The following is a 23,653-nucleotide window of genomic DNA, read 5'->3' on the forward strand; positions in this document are numbered from 1 at the left end:
TTGCGAGCAGTGCCACTAGTCACAGGTCTCCAAGTTTAATGAACAAATGCCAACTGTCACACCCTGTCTCCGATATTCAAGAAAATTTTGGATCTAAATGGCGAGCTCTCCCTGTATCGGAGGCAGTCTAACCTTCATAACCAGTCTACCATGTAGAACATTTTGGTTGTCTTACTAAATTCCATAAAGACAACATCCACTGCCCTGCTTTCATCAATAATCTTCATCACTACCTCAAAACCTTCCACCAAGTCAGTGAGATGTGATCTCCATTGTATAAAAACCTCTTCTGTCCTTGTGTTTCCAAATACATATACATCATTTCCTTCAAAATCCCCTCCAAAAATTTAGTTACCATTGACGTCAGGCTCACCAATCTTTCGTTACCTGGGTTTTCCTTAATTTCTGAAATAATGACACTATGTTAGCAAACTTCCAGTCTTTTGCCACCTCACCTGTGGAAATCAATGTCACAGATATATCAGCAAAAGGCTGAGCAATTTCTTTCCTAGCTTCCCACAACATTCTGGGATACAACTGATCAGGTCCCAGGGCTTTGTTCACCTTTATATGTTTTAAAATGTCCAACATCTCCTTGTAATATCGATACTTTTCAAGATATCACTATGTATTTCTTCATTCTCTCGCTCTTGTAACCTCTTCTACATTTAAAACTAGGAAAAATATTTGTTTAGTATCCGTTCCATCTCCTATGGTTCCACACATACGTGTCCTTACTGATCTTTAAGGTGCCCTATTCTCTCCCTAGTTAATATTTTGCAATTAAAGAATTTGTAGAATTTCTTCAATGCCTCGTTAACCCTATTTCTAAAGCCATCTCATGTCCACATTTGTCTGCCCCAATGTCCCTATTAACTATGCACTTACTGCCCTTACACTCCTCTCGGGATTCACTTAATCTCAGCTCTGTTTACCTGACATATGCCTACTTCCTTACCTTGACCAGAGCATCAATATATCGAGCCATCCAGCACTCCCTGCACCCACCAGCCGTGCCCATCTCACTAATATGAACACGTTGGCTCTGGACTCTCTGAAACCACGTTTTGATGGCCTTGCATTTTCCAACCACCCCTTTACCTGTGAATAGGGTATCCCAATCAGCCTTTCACAGGGCTCGCCTAACACTTTCAAAATTGGCCTTATTCAAAGTTAGAACTTTAATGTTTACATCAGGTCTTTCCTATTCCACAACTAGTTTAAAACTAATATTTATGTGTAACAGACTTGAATGTTAAATAAACATTTCCGGCTCCTCTGTAACAGACTTGAGAGGCTGAATGACCTCCACCTGTCCCTCTGAAATAGACTCAAGAGGCTTCATGGCCTCCTCCTGTCCCTGTGTAACAGACCCGAGACATTAAATGAGACAGCAACCCGTGGATTACGAGCAGCTGTTAAACTGTATCTGATGGATGTCCATCCCTTCTCAGTTACAGAAACACAACCAACGCAATGTACTCCAAGTGCCCTCTCAGTAACACCTCATACAGCTGCAGCGACACATCTCTTTGTTTTGAATGATTCTGTTAGCAAAATGTGCCAATATTCTAGATTTACACCTTTTCAAGTAGCACCAGGCTAATATGGATTGAATGGCCTTCTCTTATCCCTCTGTAAGAGGCCCATAGGGACAGAATTGCTTCGGTCTGTTCCTGAGCAGCAGTCTCAATGCTCTGTCTCAAGGTTATGAAAGGATTTGACAACAGGGCATTAACTCCAGGAGTAGCCTCACACTGGTCAATAAGTACCGTACTTTTGTTTTCAGGTATCGAGAAATTTGCCCACCCGACATTTTTATGCAGCCGATCTGTTATTTTATAACTGCCTCCTTTCATAAACAGAGTGTAACATATATAGACTCCTGCAGTGTCCTGTTAATACTCTCATATACTAGTTAATAAAAAGATTTAAAAGATTTAAAGATTTATGATCCATCCCTCAGCAACCCTCACCCATTCCATCCAAAATCAGTAAATGAAAAGTGATGTCTTGAACAGGTGAACTGAGCCTATTTGTTCAGTAAGTGCGATTAATGCCAATCTTCATGGATTCTAATTATGCCAGTGGAGGGTTCCCATCTTTCAATGATAAATGGGCTCCATTCATTGTGTTATTCCATAACATGAGCGGGAGCATCACCGACAGCACTGACAAGGATCAGCAGATCCAGAGAGAGGGAGAGGAGAGATCAGAATCTGGGAACATTAGACTGGAATGTGCCAACAATGGATCAGAATTTGAGAACATTAGACAGGAATATTCCAACAATGGATCAGAATCTGAGAACATTAGACAGGAATGTGCCAACAATGGATCAGAATTTGAGAACATTAGACTGGAATGTGCCAACAATGGATCAGTATCTGAGAACATTAGACTGGAATGTTCCAACAATGGACAGGAGTTTATCCGATTATGTTTGGTATCTTTCTGTATTTTATTGGTCGTCATTATCATCGCTGATCTATTACGCTCTTCTCATTATTCAATATTTTATTATCCCTTCCTGGCTATTGTTGGTGTTCCTGGTGAGTGTCACTGTCCAGATTTCGGTTTCTATAACCCAGTTATGACTGTATTATTGTTCTTTCATATCGTCTACACATCTTGCCACTATTATTATCCTGTTGAATCTCTCAATCCAGATATTTACTCTACAGACTACTACTAACTACATCAATGAACGTGTTCAATTACTGTCTTCCTCTGCTCTGGCAGTGTTACTCAGGGGTCTCTATGTTGATCTATTCAGTTTCAGGGGAGAACCACATTGCCTTTGTTGTTAAGAGCATGGAGGTCACTGTCTACTGTTCTGGGTACAAACTCCACTTCCTTCCACTGTTTCCATCCCATCCCTGGCCAATATCTGCAGCTGAAGCAGACAAGTCACAACTGTGGGAGATCTCTTTGACTATGAGCTGATTCCTGACACCATTCCCTGACCATTTCTAACTTGACATACTCACCACGCCAGAATATATCTCACTGGGTTAGTCCATCTGCTGTTTGAACCTTGAGCTATGAAGTACAGTCTTAAAGAAGCCAATAATCTGCTGCTGACGCTCTGGCTTCAAACCTGCCGAAGCAAATCTGATTCGACCTCACACCAAACCCCCATCCATCTGTCATTCATGTGCACGCCGATATATATTGCTGATATGTCTGGCAATGACTTCTCAAACACTTCATTCTCAAACATTCTCAACCGAATAACCGAATTATTCTCAACATTCTCAAACACTTTATCTCATCTGTCCATGAAACTTCTCTCGTTCTCTCTGTTGATTAACAAAAAGCCTGTCAGTTGTTCGTATTTAAAATAGTTTCCTCCATGTGCGTTCCTTCTCAAACAATGAGTTTCGCATTCAAACACACACACACATGCAGAGAGAGCAAATCTTCCCATTGTAGACAGTAATCTGATGCGAGTATAGTTTGCATATGATAGTAAAGTTTACAATACTCTCCATGCTGGGCAGATAGTGCAGTTTACTGAGCAACACACTAGCATGGTCTGCACAGCTCTCCATGCTGGGCTGTCATCTTGTCCCAGTTTGTGTTGTTTGTGGTGTTCTGTGAAGCAGATTCAGAATTTGATGTAACAAACCATTTCAGCTGATCTGACAATGCCTTTATTCAATGTTCTAATTCTTGTAATTTTACTCTCGAAGATCTCACTTGTCCAGTTAGTCCCACTGCTCTGTCTTTTTCCACATATTTCCACAATATTTTCTCAGTTAATTGACTGTCTGTTAATGTCTTTAATGTGAATCTCTCTGTCCCTCTGAATCTTTCCCTGGCCTTGGGTTTTGGCTCCCTAGTGTATCGAGTGCTGGCATTGTGTAGCTCAGAAATACTGAAATGGTGTGTGTGAAGCTGTTGTTCACTTCCTGGTATGTCCCATGTGATGGTCCATGGACAGGCGTGTTTCAGAAGTTATGAGATACATCCTTGTAACTTGGTCTGTACCTGTGGTTGTCCCTCTCAGGTGACCTTGCGATCAGTAACACGAGGAAGCCCACTGAGTAAAGGACCAGGCATCTAAATTGCCTGACAATGCTGTTACTTTTTAAATAAAACGTTACTTTCTCATTTTTTTTAGTAAGAGGTCTTAAAGGCCAAACTGCCTACTGAAAACGGCTCAAGCAAATAACTTACAGTTCTTTGAGGTTTTTTACTAAATAGTAGTAACAATGGCCAGCTCGCACACACCAGGCTTTCTAGTTTGTTTTTTTCTTGCAGCTGTAACAATCACCGGGTACTTGGGGTCCCAGAGAGGTTGGAAGTTTTAGTAAATTATCCCTAGCTGTTACTCTCTCTAAAGCCTCAGTTGATGGTGTTTCCTCCTGGATTGGAGAACTGTATGCAAGAATGCATGTCTGAATGTTCCTTTTTGCCAAGGGGTGTGTTTAGGTGATGTTAATAGATTGAACAGTTCATTTGTAGAACGTACTGTATCCATTATTCGGTTAAGTTTTCCAATAGTTAAGTTATTCTAAATTTCTCTTCAAATTGTATGGATTTTCATGAGAGGATAGTGAGGTTGAGCAACCCTATGGTAGCCAAAGGCCTGATCAGGATCTGTTTAAATACATCCAGGCATTATCTAAATTTGATGAGAATGATGGGGGAGCCTTTTTAATTTCATTTCAGAAAGTGGCTAAACAAGTGCAGTGGCCAGAGAACATGTGGATTTAGTTTATCCAAACAAAGCTGATAGGTATTTGCATCCCTATCGGAGGAGGTGAAGAAAGCCATCTGAAGTGCATATGAGCTTGTGCCAAAAGCCGACAGTGTTTCAGGAATCTAAAATAGCGTCCATGGTTAAACACACGTTGTGTTTGAAAGAATCAAACAAAGTAATTTTGAAAGATGGGGAAGGGTATTAAAAACAGAGCAAACCTATGACACTCTGAGAGAGACTCTAATTTTGGAGAAGTTCAACATTCACTTCCCATAGTCGGGAGAACTCGTGTGTAAGAGCAGAGAGTAACAATGGCAAGCTTAGCAATGGCTGATTATGATGATTGGGTTCAGAAATCAAAGATTGGTTTATGTGACGGATTGAGAAGAATGTGCAAGATCTTCTTAAAACATATCCCTGTGAGAGTAAGTTTTACTGGCATAGGCCAGGAGTAGCAGGTAAAGGGGTTACAGCATTAAGAGGTACAGAAGCATGCAATTCTTTTATGCTGAGACATGAGGAGCTATGTCATTCAGAAGGACTATTGGAGCGATGAGAAGTGCTCCATTATGTAACGTGTGGGTAGAGTGTCCAGTGGAAACATCAACAGATTTATTCCACAATGGGGAAGGAGGCCTTGAGCTTGGTGTTGGCTTTATAACATTTCAGCATTTACATTGCCAATGACATACATGAGACAAATCTTTATCACTGATCGTGACCCCTTAAAGTTTGTGGAGAATTTTAGGGAGAAAAATACCAGTCTGTTTTTATTGAGCTTATTATTGCTGCCATTCAATTTGAAATTATAAAGTTGACATGGCGAGAATAAGTGAGTTTTGACACGTTGTGGAGACTTGGACAAAGAAAGACAAAAGGCATTCTGTGGCAGAAGTAAATTGACTGAAATCGAAACTAGCTGTGAACATTTGTATGCTCAGAGTCAATGTAATATATATTCATTCCACTCTACTAATACAGGAAAATTGGGAGGTCTAAAATGAATCCATCTTTGTATATTGATGGATCATTTTATTAAAGATGGAGTTATGAGTATACTATCACTGTAAAAAGGTTATTTTCTCTTCGGGTGTTTTTTTGATGAGAGCTTTTAAAGGCAGAGGTGCAGAACTGCTGGCTGAAAACAGTTTAAGTAAATAACTGAGAAAGCCATTAGGTTTTATTAAACCGGTGGTAACGATGGAAGGGCAGTGGCCAGCTCTCCCAGACCAGGTTTACTCGTTTTGTTTTTAGCTGCAGCATTCAGAAGCTGTTCGGGTCCCAGAATGGTTGGAAGTGTCAATACATGATCTCCAGCTGCCTTTCTCTCTGAGATCTCTGTTGATGTTGATTTCTCCTGGATTGGAAAACTGCTGTCAGGATCTGTATTTGAATATATCTTTGTGCCAAGTGGTGTAAACCAAGAAGGTACGGTATCTATTGTTTGTGTAAGTGTTCCAACATATAAGCCATCCCAAAATTTTCTTTTCTTTGATTGTATTTTAACTAAAGCATTTGAATAGATTATATTTTGCTTAATGTCGAGTGGTTTGACCAGTCACAACATATCTGTAAGGCACACTTCTCATCTTTCTTCAAAATACGGAAAGGTTTGGGTCGAAGTGGCCTACTTAAAATATTTTGCGGGAATCTGGTCTGGTCCACAACACTTAGAGTCGAGGGGTTTCTGACTGACTCCTGTTATTGAAAAGTTAGTGCAGCAGCTGGGGATAGTTTTCTGGAGGTTGTGCTGTGAGCTGCCTCAGACATTCAAGAAGACCTGAGGATTTGGTGACCCAACCTTGGATGGAGCCTGGGGATTGCAGTTACAACATCTGGGTCTGCAACATGAACAACAAATGGAGCAGAGGTTGCAGAGAGGGGAAGCTTTGAAACCACGCAGTGAGTGTGTGTGGGGAAAGGGATCTGCTGTGTCTGCATCAGGTTTTCCAGGAACAGCTTAACCCAGGAGCAGAGTGTGAGGGGACACTGATTGAACAAGGAGCTGGTCACAGAGCGGTGTCACCTCCTTTAACACGTCCTGCAGCTTCACACCAGGGGGAAGGACGGTGCTGCCAGTGGCTGTTCGGGTCACAGTTTCATTCAGCTTCTATGTTCTGGAACTTTTCAAACAGGACTGGGTGACATATCCATCATCTCCCAGTATGTTGCCATCAATGTAACCATTCAGTGACGGAGGATATATATGGTGGATGAGGTAAATACATTGTTTCACCCTTAGCAGGGAGCTGCCGGGTGTATCCAGTGTAGTGGGATTCCAGATGGTGTACATGGCATCTGCGGAGTAGCCGTGTCAATGGGGAGAGGTAGGGGAACTGAAGGAGCTCTCTCTGTATTAATCTTGCAGCGTGCCCATCACAGTACATCATGTTGGTGAATACCCCTGTCCAGACAGCAACCACAGCCTCTTCATTCGCAAGCGGGCAGCCATTCCCATCATCTTCAGATCTCCATGTAGAAAGGAATGAATGTATCTTGGATAAAGGGCACCCCCTTGATACACGTTTCAAAACACCATCCCCTATCACCAACCAAACTCTTCAAATGTTTCCATGTGTACGGAGAGCAATGGGGTCACTTGGAGTGTCAAGGAGCAAACGATCAGGGAGGCAAAACCTCCCATGTCTGAACGGGTCTGAGTGAACCCCCCAGTACACAGTATCATTAATCCCTGTAATCCCTCTCCATTTCAGTAACATACTGCCTTCCATTATTCCTGTAAATGAAATGACAGATTATATCATGTTGGATTGTAGATGCCAAATTATTATCCATTGTCTTTACCTCTCTGTATCTATCTGTAGACCCTCCACCCTCTCTTGATAATTTAATCTCTTGCTTATCACAGCAACATGACCAAACTCAGTATCTGTATATCTGCTCCATCCTCCTGATCATTGATATAGATTGTAAATAGTTGAGGACCCAGCACTGGTCACTGTGTGACCCTACTGGTGACGTTCTGTCAAACTGATTTAGACTGATTTATCCGGAGTGCCTGCTTCCTGTTTGATACATCATCCTCCCCCATTACTGTGTAACACCGTCGTAAAGCTGAATATGAACAAGGAGCATCAGTCAGGAATCCAACCCTTTGAACCTGCTCCGCCATGGAATACAATCATGGCTGATGTCATCGCGGCCTCTGTTCCACTTCCCTGCCATCTCTCGATCCTCAAACTCTAGTCTCTTATTGTAGATTGCGCCACATTAAAAAATATCCACTCCATATCTACACTTTCAGTTACATTTAGCATTTTACAGACCTCAATGAGATCTCCTTTCATTCTTATAAACTCGAGAGTATAGGTCTAAACTGCTCAATTACTCTTCATAAGACAAACATTTCAAATATGGAATCAGTCTAATGAAGCTCTTCTGAATTGCCTCCAATGGAAATACCTCATTCTGCAGGACACCCAAACTGTACTCCAGTTGCAGCCTCACTACCACCTTGCATAGCTACAGCAACACTCCCTACCTTTCTACTCTATCCTTTTACAATTAAACGCTGAGGTTATGCTTGCATTCCTCATTACTTCAAGTACCCGCAAGCAAGTTTCCTGTGATATGCAAGCAGACACCCAGATCCCTCTGCACTGAAGCACTTTGAAGTTTCTCTCCATTGAGATAATGATTTGCCTTTTTATTATGCTGGCCAACTTGAATAGCCCCAAATTTATCCACTTTAATTTTCATTGCCAAATGTTTGTCCATTCACCCAATGTATACATATAGTTTTTAAATCTCTTGCATCATCATTCCGAAGTAATTTCCCACCAATGTTTGTGTCATCTGAAAATGTAGCTATAGCATTTTCTATCCCGTCAACCGAGTAATAATGTCGATCACAAATGGTTGAAGCATGAGAACTGAAATCTATGGCACCCAACAAATTGCATTTTCCAATAGAAAATGACACAGTTAATTCATCTGACTGCATTTTGTTGGTTAACCAACCCTCCATCCAAGCCAATAAATTGCTCCTAAACCGATGCTGTCTGATCTTACCACGCACTCTTTGCAGAAGCGACGTATCTGAATCCTTTGTGAAGACCAGATATATTCCATTTCCAGGATTACCACTATCCACCTTGTTTGTCACATCTTTAAATAACTCAAGAAAACACTTCAATCATGATTTATCCTTTGTAAAAACCATGTTGACTCCGATGAATTGTGGTTTACGTTTGCAAATGTCCACAACAATGGATTCTAATAATTTGCCTTAAATTACAATACTTTATTGTTACATTTTACTCCTTAATGTATTCAGTTATTATAAGTTCTTCCCTTTCTAAAACCTTTACGTTTTCTTTGTATTCCTGTTTGATGGACAAAAGGTTTTAAGAGATCTGCTCCAATTGCTGCATAAGCGGTATGTGTGGCTAACTGGACTCATCATCCTGCTGGTGTACAAAATCGATGGGATGGCGTTCCCATGTTGTCATCTACAAGGCCAGAATGACCTCCTTCTGTTGATGTGTTAGAGGATTGGGACATTATGGAATCTTCCTGTTGCTGTGTAACATTTTGAGGGGCTGATGGTTCTTTTCATATTTCTCCATCTCAGGTGGAAATACTGAACGGTCTCCTCATGTATCCCGGAGATGGGACCAAGGGAGGGATTGATCTTCTCTTGTTCCCAAACAACAGACACGTGTCTGAATTACCTCCTCCTTTCTCTTGAAATAAGTCTCAGATAGTTTTTATCTTTATCCAATTCTCTTGCAACAGAATCGGTGTATCTGAATGGCCTCCTGTTATCCCAGTGTTACAATTCTCCAGTCACTATGTGACCGCTTTCAGTTCCTCTGTTACAAACTTGAGGTGGATGAATGGACTGATCCTGTTGCTCTGTGACAGGATACTGGTGTCGCATGGCCTACTCTGGGGCCAGTGTTATAGATTCAAGGGGCTGATTGGCCTCCTCCTGTAAATATACATCAGGCTCCAGGGGCTGAACAACCTCGTCCTATTCTGGTGTAACAGGGTCAAAGGTCTGAATATCCTTCTGTTGTTCGTGTGTAACAGGCTGAAGAATGGAATTGATTCCGCCATTATCTGTGTAATTCGCTTCAGTTGTTGACTCCTTCCTGTCATCTATGTTGAAATATGATCATCTTTCATTTTTGTAAACTCCAATGGCTATTGGATCAACCTGGTCATCCTTTTGTTATAAGTTAGCACCTTCATTGCAGGAATCAGTTGAGGGGACCATCTCTGAGCTGCTTCCAATATAACAATATCCTTTCTACATTGAAGAGACTAAATCTGTACACACTACTCCAGATGTGATCTCACTAAGATCCTGTACAGCAGCAGCAACACTTTACCAGCCTGCTGCAAGGTTCCCACCCAGGTTAGAGCTGTCTCAGCTCTCTGGGGATAATACAGAGCATTGTTGAACGATCATTGTCCTTCTCTACTCCACTAGCATAACGGGAAATCTGGAGAAAATGTCACAATGATGGTGAAGAAGATCATAAATGATGTGGCAAGATGATCTCTACCATTAATCTTCCCAAAGCCCACGTCGCTCAGAATCTACAGAATCTTGTAACGTGGAGTGTAAAAACAGCAAGGAGCAGGAAACATTGATGGGGGTTATATATCAAAGTGAAAGCTGCAATACAAATGTTCGGCAGGTTATAAAACAGGAAAATGAGATATACACATTTGTGGCTACTGCAGTAATAATGTACTGTTTACATTATATCTAAACTGTTTTAACCCAACTGAATGCTAATGCTGGGAAAAATAGATTTCATGAGCATGTGTTAGATGGCTGGCATTAACATTTTGTCGAGCACTGAGCTAGAGATCAGGTTATTTAGGATTTGGTGTTGGATGATCAGAAAAGCTAATTGAAAATTTTGCTGTAAAAGACCTTTTGGGAACAGTGACCACAATGCATTAGTTTTCCTTTATGCTGTTTTGAGTATACGGTATATTTGAAGTAACTGTTATAAATCTGAATCATGCAAGCCCTGAAGGTGTGAGGAGAAAGTGGGCACCGCAGCTGCTGGAGGTCAGTGGCGCTGGAAAAGCACAGTCAGGCAGCGTACGAGGAGCAGGAGCATTGTCGTTTCGGGCACAACCCTTCACCAGGAATGAGGCTTCTGGGTCAAGGGAGCTGAGAGTTAAATGAGAAGGGGGTGTGGCAGGAGACAGGTAGTTAGGAATGCGATAGGTAGATGAAGGTGGTGTTGAAAGTGATAGGTGATGAAGGGAGACAGAACGCCTCATCTACTGCATCCTTTAAACTCAGTGTGGTCTTCTCCACATTAGCGAGACACACGTGGATCATTTCAGAGAACATCGCTGGAACAGCCACATTGACCAACTCCACCACCTTGTGGCTAAACACTTGAACTCTCCTTTCCACTCTGCCAAGGACATGAGAGTCCTGGGCCTCCTCCATCGCCAAACCCTAACCACCCGAAGCATGGATGGAGAAAGGTTGTTCTTCTGCCTTGGGACCCTCCACAGGGGATTAATGTAGATTTCACCAGTTTCCCCATTTCCCCTAACTCCACTTTATCTCAGTCCAATCTTCCAACTCAGCACACTCCCCCCTTTTGAACGTTCCTATGTGTTCATCTTCCTTCCCATCAATCTGGTCCACCCTCCTCTCCGACATAACCCTTTCAGCCTCACCTTTAACTACCTATTAGGTCAATGGAAGCAGCTTAGAAAAATGCCAAGTGTTGTAGTAAGCCAGTGGATTCGGAGAAATGTAGGACCCAGCAACGGATGACCAAGAAACTGAGAAGGAAATCAAAAAGCGAAACAGCATGCAAACAAAAGAAAAACATGCAAACAGCTAAAGAAAAACATAAAGACTGCTAAAAAAAAACATAAAGACTGCTAAAAAAAAACATAAAGACTGCTAAAAAAAGTACATCAGTGTATGAAACTAATGTAAAAACAAGGTCAAATATGGAACACTATGCGTGCGGGCAGGGTAATTTATTGTAGAGAACAGAGAAATCACAGGGGAACGAAACAGTTATTTGTGTCTATCTTCAAGGCAGAATATCCAGAAATTCTCCCAGAAATACCAAGTGACCATGGGACTTGTGTAAGTAAAGTTTAAGATCATTCTTATCAGTGTTGAGGTCATCTTTGAAAAGAAAACTAGATTGAGTATTTATAAATCTGACAGATCAGATGTACTTTATACAAGAATTTCAGAGGAAGCAGCAATAGACGTATTGATTGCATTGCGAATTTTCATGTTATTTTCCAATATATTCCTGAACGATATTTAGCCAATCTGGATATGGCAAAAGTTTAAATATTATCCAACAGTTTAAGAACGGATGAAGATGGAGAGTGGTGAACTACAGATCAGTTAACTTGTAATCCGCGGTCGTGTGTCTCCTGGGCTGAATTACAAAGAACGTGTTACTGGGTATACAGAAGGTAATGGGAAAACTGGGGAGGATGATCATGCATCGATGAAACTAAAACCATACGTGGCAAACATTTTTTGGAACGGTTTGAAGATGATTCTTGTGGACGTAGGCAACAAGGAGCTAATGGATAACGTATGGTTGGATGTTCAGGAGGATATTTTTTAAGAACTCTCCCACTAACTTCATGAGAAAAGTTAAAGTGAAAGGAATTGGGAAGAACGCATGCAAATAGGAAACGAAAAATTAGGTTAACATTCATGTGTATGTAATTGCAATATAGAAGATGTCATGCACCAGCTGCATAGAGAGTTGCTGAGACTGAAATTAGAGTATTGCGTACCATTTGGAGTCCCAATCTAAGATAGAATATACTGACTACAGAGGAACTGCAAAAGGTATTTTCCAGACTAATCCATAAAATGGCAAGATTGTCTGATGGGGAAACTCAGTCTGTGATCTCGTGTTTCAAAAGATGAGACTTTTGAAGTTGAGATTGTAGTGAAACTTAGAAGCTTAGGAACAGAGAGGGGACTGAATAACAGAGAGACATGGAGAAGTGCAAGCAGGCGATATTAGGGAGAATCCCACGGTATTCTACACGGACAAGTAGAACAGAATAATCAGCAAACAGTTAGTGTCCATTAGAAACCAAAGGGGCAATCAGTGTGTCAACCCGGAGAACATTGATAGATTATTACATGTAAACATCACAGCTGTTTTACTTGGGAGAAGGAGGATGCAGGTACAGAATTCAAGAAGATGGACTGGAAAGCTCTTGAAGACATTGATGTAAAATACGAGCAGGGGTTTGAGGCTTTGTCTGGTATAAAATTGGACAAATCCGCAGATCTGGACACTGTTGGAGTCAAGGGAAGAAATTTTAATTGGAATCTGACCACAGGGGAGGTGCCAGAGGACTGGAGAGCAGCTAATATGATTCCACTTCACAGTAAGCGTGGTAGATATTTGCCAAGGTAACTACGGATGAGCAAGTATTAGATCACTGTTCGGGAAACTACTGGAGAAAATAGAGAAGGAGAAAATCGAAGTCCAATCAGAATCGCAAGGTTTGATCAGGGATAATCATCAGGATTTTATCAGAGTGAAGTCACACCTAATGAATTTGATTGAATTAGTCTGAGAAGGTCGCTTATTTAGTTTTTCAGCAAGGCCATTGACAAAATTCCACATGGAAAATTGGAAAAAATAATGTAAAATCTCACAATATCAAGGATAACTTGACAAGTTACAACGAAAATTGTCTTAGTGTCAGGAGGCAGAGGGTGGTGGGAGAAGTCTGTTTGTGTGAGTGGAGACCAGTGTCCCCTGGTGTACCACAGGGATCAGTGCTGTGTCCCTTATTATTTGTAGCATTCATAAATGGTACAGATGTGAATCTGGAGGGGGAGAGGGGTGGGTGGAGGGGTGGGAGTTGTGATAAGTAAGTTTGTGTTTGACACAAAGATTGGCCGGGTGGTTGGCAGTGAGGAGGAAGTTCTGATTTTACAGGAAAATACAAGTGGAATGATCAGATGGGCAGATCAATGGCAGATGGAATGTGATCCTGATAAATATGAAGTGATGTACTTTGGAAGGAGGAACCAGACATGGGGTGTACACAATGATTGGCAGCACACTAGGAAGCTCACAGGGTGTTTCTCCACAAATACCTGAATGTGGCTGAACAGGGTAATGGAGTAGTTAAGAATTGAACCTTGGGTGTAGCGTTTATTAATCAGGGAGTAGATTATAAATGCTATAAAGGGCTTGGTTTAGTCCATGATGGAGTACTGTATGTCGTTCTGGGAGCCACATTACAGGAAGGATGTGATTGTACTGGAGTGGTTGCAGAGGAGATTCACCAGGATGATCGCTGGGATGGAGTATATCAGCTATGGAGAAAGGCCGGATAAGCTCTGGTTGTTTACTTTGGAGCAGAGGAGGCTGCGGGGGATGTGATTCAGAAGGATAAGTTAACAAGGGGCATGGACAGGGTGGATAGACAGCAGCTGTTCCTTTTAGACAGAGGGTCAAGAACCAGGGAGCACACGTTTAAAGTGGGCAGCACGGTGGCACAGTGTTCAATTCCCGCCTCAGGCGACTGACTGTGTGGAGTTTGCACATTCTCTCCGTGTCTGCGTGGGTTTCCTCCAGATGCTCCGATTTCCTCCCACAGTCCAAAGATGTGCAGGTCAGGTGAATTGGCCATGCTAAATTGCCCGTAGTGTTAGGTAAGGGGTAAATGTAGAGGTATGGGTGGGTTGCGCTTCGGCAGGGCGGTGTGGACTTATTGTGCCGAAGGGCCTGTTTCCACACTTTAAATAATCTAATCTAAAAGTGAAGGGTTCGAGGTTCAGAGAGGATTTAAAGATTACTTCTTTTCACCCAGAGGGTGTTGAGGTCTGGAACGTACTTCCTGAGAGGGGAGTTATCACGGCTAACCTCTCAACCGTTAAAACTACCTGGAACTTTCATAACATTCCAGGCTATGGGCCTGGTGTTGGAAAGTGGGACTAATATAGATCGTGCTGTATTTCTGTTGGTACAGTAACTATGCTCCTGTGAGTGTATGATGTGGAGCTGAGCAGCTTAAGACATGAATTGGTGGGTTTCTGAAGATAATGTTCACAATGATTATAGGAGTGAACTGTTATAGCTTGTCAAATTATATCAATGTGAGAAGTATAAAAAAACAGTGCAGATTTTTTTTCCAGTTTGAAACCAGAGAATGGAGAATGGGAAACAGGGAAATGGCAAAACTATGAAGCCACAACTTCAGTTCTGTCTTCACAGAACTTTCTGACAATACCAGGACAACCAAGTATGGTGTGGGAAAACGAAATAGTACATGAAACACAGAATATAGTCAGTAAATTGTTTGGGAGAAATTATTGGGACTGAAAGTAATGGTCATAGACAACACTAACATAGATTTATGAAATGGGAATTATGTTTGAGAAACTGACGGGGAGATAAATGAAAGAGAAACAATGGGTGTAAAACACGTGGATTTTCAGAAAAAATGTTGATAAATCTCCCAGCCTAGTTTGCAAAATCAAATCTTAGTAGATTGGGGCGAATATATGGCCATGTTTCTAGAATGGGACAGCTGGCAGGAAACAGTGAATAGAAAAAAAAACAGACACGTGAAGCAACAGCCTGACCTGGTATTTAAGGTCTGATTCTGTGAGTATGACTATGTCCCAGACACCCCATCACCTTCCCCGGATATCTACTGTTTCACCAGCAGGACAGACAAAGCAGACGTGGTGGCACAGTGGGATACAGTTGGAAGGGAATTGCTCTGGGAGTCCACAACAGTGAACTCGATTCCAGGAAGACTCATGGCATTAGTTTACACATGAGAAAGGAAACCTCCTGCTAATTACTATGTACCAGCCTCTCCCAACTGATGAGTCAGTACTCCTCCAAGCTGACCAACACTGGCGGAAGCACTGAGGGTGGCAAAGGCACAAAATGTACTCTGGGTTGGGGATGTCAATGTCCACAAAAAGAGTGGTTCAGCAGCAGAATTACTGCTTGAGCTGGCCGAGTCCTAAAGGATATACCGGATAGACTGGGTCTACGGCAGGTGGTGAAGGAACCCACAAGAGGGAAAAGCCATATTTGACCACAGCCTTACTAATCTGCCAGTTGCAGAAGTATCTGTCCATGACATTATCGTTAAGAGTGACCACTGCATAGTTATTGTGGAGATAAAGTCACACCTGCACATTGAGAATAAGCTCCACCAGCATAGGTGGCACTATCACCGTGCTAACTGGGACAGACTTCGAACAGATCTATCTGGGTTTCCATAACGTGTTGCAAGTCATCAATAGCAGCAGAATTGTACTCCAGCACAACCTCATGGCCTGGCATATCACCCTCACAACAATTACCATCAAACCATTGGATCAACCTTGGTTCAATGGAGTGTGCAGGAGGGCAGGAGCAGCACCAGGCATTCCTGACAATGAGGCATCAGCCTGATGAAGTCACCAAACAGGACAACTTGTGCGCCAGACAGCATAAGCACTAAGTGATAGACAAAGCTAATTGATCCCACAAGCAATGGATCAGATCTAAGCTCTGCAGTCCTTCTAGTTCTAGATGAGAATAGTTATGGACAATTAAACAAGTCATTGGAGGAGGAGATTCCATGAGTATCCCAATCCTTACTGACGGAAGAGCCCAGCACTTCAGTGTATAAGATTAGGCTGGTGCATTCACAACAATCTTCAGTCAGAAGTGCTGGGTGGATGATGCACCTCAGCCTCCTCCAGTGGTCCTCAGCAATCCAGTTACCAGCCATCAGCCAATTTGATTCACACCACGCGATATCCAGATTCAGTTGGAGATACTGGATACACCAGAGGATACATACTCTGACAACATTCTGTCAATAGTACCGAAAAGTTGTTCTCCAGACCTTGTCACTGCCCTCACCAAGTTGTTCCAATACCGTTACAATTACATTTCCCCGATTACGTGGGAAATTACCCCAAGTATCTCCTGTGTATAAAAAGTAGAACAAATCCAATCCGGCCAATTACCACTCCATCAGTCTACTCTCGATCATCAGTAAAGTGGGGGAATGTCTCAGTGCCTTCAAGCTGCACCTGCTCAGCAATAACCTGGTCAATGACGCCCAGTTTGGGCTGCCCCAGGGCCACTCAGCTCCTGACCTCATTACCTTGGTTAAACATGGACAAAAGAGCTGAATTCCAGAGGTGGGGTGAGAGTGACAGTCCTTTAAAACAAGGCTGTCTTCTCCCAAGTGTGGTATCAAGGGGCGTAAACAAAACTGGAATCAATGGGTATCAGGGGCAAACTCCCCGCTGGTTAGAATCATACCTGACACGTAGGTCATGGTTGATAAAGGCCAGTCAACTCAGCTCCAGGGCAAGTCTGTTGGAGTCCCTCGGGCAGTGGCCTAGGCCCAAACATCTTCAGGGCTGCTTCATCAATGACATTGCCTCTATTCTAAGGTCATACGTGGGGATGTTTGCCAATGATTGCACAATATTCAGCAACATTTGTGGCTCCTAAGATACTGAAGCAGTCCATGTCCAAATGCAACAAGATCTGGACAGTATCCAGGCTGAAAAGTGGCAAGTAATATTCACGTAACACAATTGCCACATCGTGACCATCACCACTAAAATACAATCTAACCACTGTCCCTTGGCATTCAATGGTGTTACTATCACTGAATCCACAGTGGGCTGCAGCAGTTCAACAAGGCAGCTCACCACCACCTTCTCAAGGGGCAACCAGGGACAGGCAATAAATGCTGGCCCAGCCAGTCACACCCAGATTCACGAAATAAATAAATTGAAAAAACTGATTTTTTTTAACAGAGGAAGGTTGCTGAGGTATCATAGGGATCGGTGCTCGGGTACCAGCTGTTCACAATATCCATTAAAAATGTGGTTGTGGGAATCAAATACAATATATCATAACCTGCTGAGAAAACTAAAGGATATTGCATTGCGAGTGGGTGAGGAGGTTGTAAAAAAGTTTTAAGGTGACTAAGGCAAGTGGAGTGAATGGGCAAATATGTGGCAGATGGAGAGCAATATGGGTAGAGGTGATGGTGTGTCCTTTGGTGGGAACAAGAGATTGGCAGCTTTTCATTTCAAAAGGGATTGTTTGAAACATGTTGATCTAAAAAGTGACATATGCTCCTTTTTGTTGTTTCTTTCTGCGCAGACCTCCGAGGTCCCTGCAGCACAGTGAGGTCTGAAGCCAGAAGTCAACACTGGGAATGGCATTCACACGCTGCCCAGTGTACAAAGACCAACCACGTGGGGAGCTGCAACATTGCAAAGGATCTCGATCTCCCTGTACACCAGTCACTGAAAGCAATATTGCAGGAGCAGAAAGCAGTTAGGAAGGTAAATGATGTGCTGACCTTCATTTCAGGGGGATTTGAATCCAGGAGTAAGGGTGTCTAACTGCAGCTGTACAGAGTGTTGTTGAGACCCCGTCTCAAACACTGTGCAGTATTGTGTGCAGGTTTGGTCTCAGTACCTAATAAAGGACAAACCTGACATTGAGGGAGTGCAGTGAAGGATGACCAGACGGATCTTTGTGATGACAGGCTTGTTGTGGGAGCAGAGTTTGGGGCGACTGGGCCTGTATTCCATGGGGTTTAGGAAAATGGGTGGAGATCTCAGTGAGATATATAAAGCTCTGAAAGGGTGAGACGGATTGGAAGCAGGGATCATAATTCCCCAGGCTCTGGTGTCTAAAACAAGGGGCCACAGTATCAGATGCAGACAGACTATTCTGCAATGAGATGACAATAAATGTCTGCCCTCAGTGTCTTGTGAACCTGGGGAATGCACTCGAACCTGGAAGCCAAGACACTGAATATAAATACGGACGTAGAGACAGTAAAGGAATGGTGGGAGAGAAGGAGAACGATATGGAAATAAAGGGTCAGGTATCATTATATTGAATTGGGTAGAAAACTCGACAGACCAAATGGACTACTGCACTTCCTACTTTATCGCTTCCCACGGTTAAACACATTAAGGGATGTGTACAGTGTGTGGGAAAAGTGCATTGAGGAGATGTTTGAACATGAACTGGAATGGGGAAGGCTCAATGTGTTGTATGGCCTACTCCATTCCCGATGTTTCTATGTAGTCTGTAAATGTTGTCACAAGCTCTCAGATGTTAGGAAGGAGGTCTCTGCAGGGTCAACAGGACTGTGTTTCGCATTGCCTTTTCCGATACTGAGGCTGGGCTCGGGTGTTCTGTCTGGTTTTATCCTTTAGACCTCGGAACAGTTTGATGCAATAGAATGTCCTGGTTGGCGGAATCAGAGACCATTGAAAAGTTTACCACATGTCTGTGTGTCTGTAGTCACGTTTAGGCCAGACCAGGAAAGCACGGGAGATTCACTTTCTGAAAGTACATTTATGAAGCAAATTGGTGTGTACAATCGACATTGACTTGAAGGTCATTATTTACGGACACCAGATTTTGCATCTTAATATTTTGTCAATTGTGTTTAACTTACACCAGCTGCCAGAGCATTAGCCTGGTCTGGATTAGTAATCCAGTGACCTTTCCACAGCAGCACCATGTCTACACGGGGACCTATCTGAAATCATACTGAGCAGGTTATTTCTGTGCTGTTTGATAACTCTGTCAAAAAGAACTCCCACCAATTTGACTGTCGTGGTGAGTCTGAGGGGGAGGTAACTGCTCAGATTGTAATTATAATCCTCTTAGGAACTGGATATTTTTCAATAATTTTCCACATTACCAGGGCGATGTCAGAGTTGGAGCTGGAATGAAACAGCTTCCCCAGGGACACAGCTTGTTGTGCAGCACAAGTCTTCAGTCCTATTGCAGGAATGGGGTCAGGGACCATTGTCTTTTTCGTACGTACTGTGTTCAGCTGTTTCTTCATGTCACGTACAGCAAATTGACTTGGTTGAAGACTGGCATCTGTGATTTTGTGGGTATCTGTGGTGTAAAATTATGTCCCAATACATGTGTGAATCATTATGCAACACATGTATTGGGCCAAGCAGTGGAATGTGGTGAAAGGGTTAAAATTGTGTCCCAATACATGTGTGAATCTAACCGAAAATGGAAGGTGTCGCTTAGTCCCGTGTGAATCTTGTTATACACCTTCCCGTGTGAATCTTCTTATCTGTATGTAACCAGAATGGAATGTGTTTTTTAGCCTTGCTCTGCTGTTCACATGAATGTTTATATCTGGAAAAGGGTATATCAGCTGGAGAAGTCTCCAGTTCGGTAGAGTCTGCTCCGGGGTTACGTTTAACCGCCGAGCGTGGGTTGTTGGCAACCGCTCTACGAGAACTGACGGCTCCCAGTTTTGGTAACATGTAGAGTGAGTATAAGCCAGACCCGTTGTAAGTACGAGACTGGTTGTGGGGACACTGCGGGGAATAAAACTATATTCTAGCAGACTCGCCTCTTGGCTGTTTGTTCTGTGTCAGACTACTTTCCTGCGAGCCTGGTCCTTGACCTTGAGAATTTTTTAAAACAGTATCATGGCGAGGGTGAGGTGGTTCATCAACTCAACACGTCTGGCTGAGGTTGGTGCAGCTACCACATCCTGGTCTTTTATACTGATGTGCAGGGCTGTTTGATTACTGAGGATGGGGATATTTGTGGATCCCTTTGCTCCAGTCATTTGTTTAATCATTCATCACCATTTATGACAGAACGTGACAGGATTGCGGAGCTTCGATCAGATCTGTTAGTCAAGTGTGGTAGCTTTAATGGGTTCGTGTCAGGTTTAGGTTCACGTGGTTCAGATCCAGTCATGTTCACCCACAGTCATTACTGAAACATAGATCGTATTGATGGCAATGGCAGACTGAGGAGATTATTCGAGGCTAAAATTTACAGGTTGTGGTTGAATGCTGTTCTGCTTCTCCTGCTGCTGTAGTCTACAGTACTACATAAATACGCAGATTTGAGCTGCAATATCTGCAAAGCAATTCTACTCTCTGTCCCTTAGTTCACAACGAGACCCATTCACCCATCAGTCATGTACTCAGTGACCTACTCTGGTTTCTGATGTGGTAACACTTCTATTTTCATACTCTCATTCTGCTGAGGGTCTCTCCCCGGGTCATGCCTTCAATCTGACACATTCTGCAAAACCAATTAAATCATTTTAGTTCAATTGTTTAATTCATCTGAATCATTTTCCTTGAGTAATACCATCTTCTGTGTTTAAAGTGAATGCCTTTCCCTCTGTTTCTCTCCCTGACCATGATTAAGAGCTCTGCAGTGTCAGTGATGTCAGCCTTATGTAGTTTCAGAGCCAATGAATTCTCTGGATTCCCAGTCATCTTCACCACATTGTATGTTTCCTCTTTTGGTTTGATGCCTTATTACTCATGGTTGCCTTGTCCTGCCATGAGTATGTTTCATCTCCTTTGGGAGAATTTCTGATATCCTCCGAAATATCCCCAGAAATTCCAGCTTTTGCTGTTACATGGTCTGCCCTGCTCAGTTCCCCTTCCAATTGACTGTGACCAGCTCCTTCCAAATGTCTTTGTAGTTACATTGCTCAATTATAATCACATTACATCAAGAAGAGAGCAATAGATATAAACCTAAAGAAGGAGCTTTGAGAGAAGGGACGCAAAGAATAATTGGTAAATTCCTTAACTAGATACAAAGAGAGAAAGAGCGAGACAACATAGATGATGAAATGTGAAATATGAGAAAACTAGATCATCAAAAGAAGTAGATGAACATCCCCCAATGTTTTGGCAATTCCTGTGTGCTGTGGTCCTTTGTACAGTGCATGTACAACAGAATAATATGTTCAAATGCTGGGTCTGATGCCAGAAATTTTAACTCCAATAATATGACAGACACTAGTTTTGGAAAGAACCCAACAGGCCAATGTATTGAATTCTGGTAGAAAGGGGATTAACTGAAATAAGCTGGGACACCAGAAGGAAGAATTTATAATACACATCCTGATAAGAATGAGAGATTGGAGTGGAGATTTCTAGAAAAGGAGGGAACGTTGATAGAAGGGGAACATATCATTTTAGATGAGAATCAAATGATGTTTTAATGTTTTATAAATTTTATACATCATATGCAACACTTTTAGTTAACTGTGTCTCCGTTGTTCATTTAGAATGTGTTGTGCACATATGAAAAATGTTACAGATCTGCACACATACATTAATTAAACAGTGAGTATAAAATCATTCTTCTGCCATTGAAACTGTCCTGTTGTCGTGTTACCAGGATACATGAACACCAACTGGCTACCAAAATACATGACCCATTATCACTATGTTCCATACATACAGACAAAGAAGGGCACCACTTTGATTGGGACAACACACGCACATACTAAGACATGCAAGGACGTTCTTAGAGGAATGGCATTCTGACCAGAAGTCATAGAACATAGAACATAGAAGAATACAGCGCAGTACAGGCCCTTCGGCCCTCGATGTTGCACCGATCCAAGCCCACCTAACCTACACTAGCCCACTATCCTCCATATGCCTATCCAATGCCCGCTTAAATGCCCATAATGAGGGAGAGTCCACCACTGCTACTGGCAGGGCATTCCATGAACTCACGACTCGCTGAGTAAAGAACCTACCCCTAACATCTGTCCTATACCTACCCCCCCTTAATTTAAAGCTATGCCCCCTTGTAATAGCTAACTCCATACGTGGAAAAAGATTCTCACTGTCGACCCTATCTAAACCCCTAATCATCTTATACACCTCAATCAAGTCATCCCTAAACCTTCTTTTCTCCAATGAAAACAACCCCAAGTGCCTCAGCCTTTCCTCATACGATCTTCCTTCCATACCAGGCAACATCCTGGTACACCTCCTCTGCACCCGTTCCAGTGCCTCCACATCCTTCCTATAGTATGGCGACCAAAACTGCACACAATACTCCAGATGTGGCCGCACCAGAGTCTTATACAACTGCAACATGACCTCAGTACTCCGGAACTCAATTCCTCTACCAATAAAAGCCAGTACGCCATATGCCTTCTTCACCGCACTATTTACCTGGGTGGCAACTTTCAGAGATCTGTGTACATGGACACCAAGATCCCTCTGCTCATCCACACTACCAAGTATCCGACCGTTAGCCCAGTACCCCATCTTTTTATTACTCTTACCAAAGTGAATCACCTCACACTTAGCTACATTGAATTCCATTTGCCACCTTTCTGCCCAGTTCTGCAGCTTATCTATATCCCGCTGTAACCTGCCACATCCTTCCTCACTGTCTACAACTCCTCCGACTTTCGTATCATCTGCAAACTTGCTCACCCAACCTTCTAACCCCTCCTCCAGGTCATTTATAAAAATGACAAACAGCAATGGTCCCAAAACAGATCCTTGCGGAACACCGCTAGTGACGGCACTCCAAGATGAACCTTTACCATCAACTACTACCCTCTGTCTTCTTCCAGCCAGCCAACTCCTAATCCAAACCTCCAACTCACCGTCAATGCCATACCTCCGTACCTTTTGCAGTAGTCTACCATGGGGAACCTTATCAAACGCCTTACTAAAATCCATATACACCACATCTACTGCTTTCCCCTCGTCCACCTCCTTAGTCACCTTCTCAAAGAATTCAATAAGGTTTGTGAGGCACGACCTGCCCTTCACAAAACCATGCTGACTATCCTTGATCACATTATTCCTATCCAGATGTTCATAAATCCTATCCCTTACAATTCTCTCTAAGACTTTGCCCACAACAGAAGTGAGACTCACCGGCCTATAGTTACTAGGGTTATCCCTACTCCCCTTCTTGAACAAGGGAACCACATTTGCTAGCCTCCAGTCTTCTGGCACTACTCCTGTAGACAACGAGGACTTAAAAATCAAGGCCAATGGCTCTGCAATCTCCTCCTTGCTTCCCAGAGAATCCTAGGATAAATGCCATCAGGCCCAGGGGTCTTATCTATTTTCACCCTTTCCAGAATTTCCAACACCTC

The sequence above is a fragment of the Chiloscyllium plagiosum genome, unplaced genomic scaffold (assembly GCF_037043375.1).
Source record: "Chiloscyllium plagiosum isolate Xiang-an unplaced genomic scaffold, Cpla_swu_hap1 HiC_scaffold_21, whole genome shotgun sequence".
In the NCBI taxonomy this organism is placed as follows: Eukaryota; Metazoa; Chordata; class Chondrichthyes; order Orectolobiformes; family Hemiscylliidae; genus Chiloscyllium; species Chiloscyllium plagiosum.